Raw genomic sequence first — 4,941 nt, 5'->3', positions numbered from 1 at the left:
TGTGGGAGAATTCGTGGGACAAAGGACCAGTTTTGTTCATCAAATAAATCTCCAGGAAAAAAAGGGAGAAAGGGACCCTAATAGATTAAAAGAGACTTAAAGGACATATTAGTCAAACACAGAGGCAGACTGGTGAGTGGTTCACATCCTGGTTTGAACAAATTCATTGTATTCTCATTTTTTTTTAATATTTTATTTATTTGACAGAGATAGAGACAGCCAGCGAGGGGGAGTGGGAGAGGAAGAAGCAGGCTCATAGCGGAGGAGCCTGATGTGGGGAGACAAGCAGGGGGAGTGGGAGAGGAAGAAGCAGGCTCATAGCGGAGGAGCCTGATGTGGGGCTCAATCCCACAACGCCGGGATCACGCCCTGAGCCGAAGGCAGACGCTTAACCGCTGTGCCACCCAGGCGCCCCCATCGTATTCTCATTTTTAAAAGCATGAGCCTGAAATCTGAATATTGAGTATACATTTATACTAAAGAACTGAGCATTTTTAAGATGTGATCACTGTACTTTTTAAAAAGGAGGGTTTTGTGTGCATACTGAAGTTTTATCAATGAAAAATTATGTCTGGGATTTGCTTAAAACTAACACAGTGGGGGGAAGGGGGCAACGAGTGGGTTATTAACAAGCAGAGTTGGTCTTGAGTGAATGATCACTGCGAAGGGGGCAGTGGCTGCAGGACAGCTCACCGCATTACTCTGTCTAGTCCGTCACCGCGCGTACCAAAAAAGTTGGCACTTGAAAAGAAGACATTCTCCAAGTGTGGTCTCCAAGTGTGGTCAGTATGTGGGAGTGAACCCGACTCGGACCCGGCCATTCTTCCGAAGGCGCTGAAAAGGTTTGAGTCTCACCTAAGACGGGTTTGACCTGGAGCGGGGGCGCAGGTCGTTCCCCAGTCAAACAAATCCACCTGCTCCTACTCCTCATACTCGAAACCGAAGGAATCTCAGGTCGACCCATCTTCCCCAACCCTCACCACCGCCCACAACAAAAATCTCCATCACGCCTTGTGCCGCCCTGGGCGGCTCCCGGGACGCGCGGGCCGGCTGGGGGCGTAGGTGGCACCCTCCGGGCGCTGCGCGGCAGGTCCGCGTAGGGGGTGGGTCCGGAGGCGGTGGGGGGGCCACGGGGGTGGGGGGTCCGGGCGGCGGGGGTGGGGGGTTCGGCGGGGTTGGGGTCCCGCGGGGGTGGGGGGTCCGGCGGCGGTGGGGGCCCCGCGGGGGTGGGGGGTCCGGCGGGGTTGGGGGCGGGTCCCGCGTGCAGAGCGCACCCGGAGCGATCGCGGACCCCAGAGCGCGGTCAGCCGGCGTGCGCCCCTCGTCGCGCGCCAGGCACCGCCCGTTGCGTGAGCGCCCTCACCTGCCGGCAGGGGACGTAGGTGAGGACTGGGGACACGCAGGAAACCCCCCTGTGCAAGCTCATTCTGAAGCGCCCCCAGTCTAAACGCCCCGGTTGTTGACCTCGCTGTTTAAATGATCCAGATTTCGCTTCCTTAGTAGAAAGGGAGACCTTCCTGGACGGTCTCCCCCCTCCTAACCCCTGACACTTGGCACAGGCTCTAGAATGGGGTGATTGACTAATAAATATTTACTAAACTGAAGCCGTCCCCCAATGTCTCTTTCCCACAAAGGACTGATGTCTTGGAAATCTCACTCAAATTTTGTGGACCCCTTCCGCCCCCCTCCTCCAGGCAGGCTTCCTGGCTGTTCCTGTCAGCAGGGTGCACACTGCCGAGGATGTTGGGGGGTGTCAGCACTGACCACTGCAGGCTGTGAGCAGCTGGGGCAGAAGCAGGATTTTACTCCTGTGGTTTCCCTTACCACCCTCCTCCAGAGCTCTTGGCTGAGTGGTAGGTTCCGGTCTGGGGAGGGGTCTCTCACCTGGCCCACACCCCCGAGCTGGGACCACTCCGTCCCCATCCCTGAGTGCCAGGGCGCTAGGTACCTTTCCCGACGGAGCTGAAGCGGTCCCGGCTGCTCTGCAGAGCACTGCTGGGAAGTCGGCTGTTAGCAGGACCAAGGCCTGCATGTCCCTTCTGGGTCCGGGGCAGTTTCTGCTAACACCCTGTTCACAGACCTCAGCCCTCTCCTAGTCTCCTCTTCAGTGAGGTGTGGCGGCATTTCCACGTTCCAGAAACGGCAGTGATGCCATCCTGAAGACAAGAGAGCCCCTGAAATGCAAAACAGAACAGTTCTAAGAAACAGTCCCTTCGCCACGGCCCTGCATCCCGTCTTGACCCGCTGGACGCCCGCACTCGCTTTGGCAGTAGGCGGAAAATGGGAGAAACATGAGCTCCGGAGCCCCGTGCTCCCTCCGAAGGGTCTGGCAATGGACCCTCCCGAGCCTCCCCTGGTTTCAGGTGCTTGCTGGCAGTTCTGGGAGCTCCTTGCTGTGTAGGCACATCGGTTAGGGTTAGGGTTCCACCTGCATCTTCACATGGCCTCCTCCCGTGTCTGTGTGTCCAAATTTCTCTCTTCTTATCCAGACACCAGGCGCGCTGCACCCTAACCCTGACACCTGAAAGACCCTATTTCCAAACGACACAGTCACGGTGCCGAGGGTTAGGGCTTCAACACATCTTCTGGGCAGACACAGTTCAACCCATAACTCCACCTACCACCCACTGGAAAGTGTCGGGAGGAACGAGAGAGAGAGAGACAGAGAGAGAATGGCCTTGGAAAGAGAGCCAAGGCCAAGACGTGCGGGAGGCTGAGATGAGGGACAGGACGACAAGGCAGTGCGGACAGAGGGTGCCTCCTCCAGGAAGACTCAGGGTTGGACGCCCGGACGGGGGGACTGGAGGGAGGATAGGCACGGTCTTCCAACACTGGAAGAGGACGCAGCATAGTCCCTGCCGGGGGAGGGACAGTGAGCAAGAGCTCCCCGCCCTTGGGGAAGCCCCTCGAAAGCTGGGGTAAGTGTGAGGTACTGAGCCCCCTCCCCACCACACAGGGGTGAGGAGCCAAGGGTGGGTGAGTGACAGAGCACGTTCCTGAAGACAATGCAATGTCATCCGGTCCTCTTGTGTCCCGCACCCCCCAGATCTGTGCCGGTGCCAGCGCCCTGTCTGGGTGTGGTCCTGGGCCCCAGGCTGGGAGGTGGGCTCCTGCCTCAGGGCTCCACACCCCCCACCCTCTAGATGCCTGGCCCGGGCCCCCATCCCGCCATTGCCCGCAGCAGGCCCCCGGCCCTCTGCATCAGGACCACAACCGCCTTCCTCATCTCAGCCCAATCCAGCCTCTGGGACTGAAGCCAAGGTCACTGCCCCCACAGCTCCTGACAATCCCAGACCGACAGGTGAAAGGATTTTCCCGTGACCACACACAGACCCGTCACCCGGACGCTATCACCACTGGACCAGAACTGCTGTATCAGATGTTCCCACCCGTCCTTTGTGCCTCCATCATCGCCCATCTCGTGATTGTATGTTTTCTAAAGTAAGCTGCAGACAATCAAATGATTTTGTAAACTTTTTAAAATGAATGTTTATATTTTATTTTTAGAGAGAGAGCAGGTGGGGAGGGGCAGAGGGAGAGAGAGAGAGAGAGTCTTAAGCAGGCTCCACACTGAGCACAGAGTGTGAAGCCAGGCTCTATCCCACGACCCAGAGCCGAAACCAAGAGTCAGAGGCTGAACCGATGGAGCCACCCGGGAGCCCTCAAATGATCTTTTAAAAGATAATCTTGGGGTGCCTGGGTAGCTCAGTCGTTAAGCGTCTGCCTTCAGCTCAGGGCATGATCCCGGCGTTCCGGGATCGAGCCCCACATCGGGCTCCTCAGCTAGGAGCCTGCTTCTTCCTCTCCCACTCCTCCTGCTGTGTTCCGTCTCTCGCTGGCTGTCTCTCTGTCACATAAATAAATAAAAAATCTTTAAAAAAATAAAAAATAAAAGATAATCTGCACTACATCAAAAACTAATCATGTACTATATGTTGGCTAATTGAACATAATAAAAAATGTTAAAAAATAAAGTATTTGAGCTTTTCCCAATAAACAGCCAATCTCGCCAACAATAACAACAACAACAACAGAGGGTAATCTGCTGGTGTCTTTGAGGGGACGTTCCGCGGTGCTCCCTTTTGCTGGAGTATAAAGCCCACACCCCAAATGGACGTGCAGGTGCCCCAGGCTGACCCCCCCCAGCCGGCTTCCAGGAAGATGTGCGGTCTGTGAGCGACCCCTCTCCCCATGCCCTGCGCTCTCCCTGACCACTCTTGTCCCTTCCAGTGACTGTCCCCAGAAAGCCGTTCCTGACACCTCATTAGTGTCCCTGATCACACTAGTGCAGCCCCCAGGCCAGACCTCAACCACCACACAGACCTCCGTGAACTAGAACCATCTGTTTATACAGCTTTCCCACTCCTGCCCCCAGCGGAGAGCTTCCCCAAAAATCAGGGATCCCACTTCATTTGCCTATTGTCCTTGGCACCCAGAACAGTCTGGCGTGTGTGGGAGGCCAATGAATACTTGTGGAGTGAACGCATAACTGGTTCTGTCCCTTCTGATGGCTCCGCTAGCCTTGGTGCCGTCTTGGCCCACGCAGCCTGGCTCCAGACCTCGACGTGGGTCCCAGAGGGTAGGAAGGCAGAAAAGAACACTGGACGCTACCAGTGTCCTCTGGCCACAGGCGCCCAGAAACGAGCAGACTGTGTTCCTCTGAGCAGCTGGGGAATGTGCACCGCAGGGAACGGTGTGGCGTCCCGGGGGAGAGAGCCGGAGAAAACAGGTCGGGGCCAAGGCCGCCCCACGACGACGGACCGCTCCGGCAGGAACATCATTCTGAGTTAGAAGTACTCAAAATGGGGGCGCCTGGGTGGCTCGGTTGGTTGGGTGTCCGTCTTCGGCTCAGGTCATGATCCCAGGGTCCCGGGGTCAGACTCCCTGCTCCGCGGGAAGCCTGCTTGTCCCTCTCCCTCTGCCCCTCCCCCTGCTCCTGCG

The 4,941-nt window shown here is 57.0% G+C and overlaps 1 long non-coding RNA gene across 5 annotated transcripts in view; it reads right to left on the bottom strand.

The window, feature by feature from the left end:
* Positions 1–210: 210 nt before the first annotated feature.
* LOC123796447 (uncharacterized) overlaps positions 211–4,941 on the bottom strand; it is an 18,466-nt gene continuing 13,735 nt past the window's right edge. For 4 of the 5 annotated variants that reach the window (XR_015722641.1, XR_015722643.1, XR_015722642.1 and 1 more), the window contains one exon: positions 3,495–3,847. This is a non-coding gene — a long non-coding RNA (uncharacterized LOC123796447). Of the gene's footprint in view, positions 835–1,948; positions 2,175–3,494; positions 3,848–4,941 lie in introns of those variants that run through there. The other variant, XR_015722644.1, reaches the window with a different exon arrangement.

Source organism: Ursus americanus, chromosome 32 (assembly GCF_024610735.1).
Source record: "Ursus americanus isolate L20-20 chromosome 32, mUrsAme1.1.p, whole genome shotgun sequence".
In the NCBI taxonomy this organism is placed as follows: Eukaryota; Metazoa; Chordata; class Mammalia; order Carnivora; family Ursidae; genus Ursus; species Ursus americanus.
Note: the sequence above shows the minus strand (reverse complement) of the source record. Positions and strands in the feature narration are given on the sequence as shown.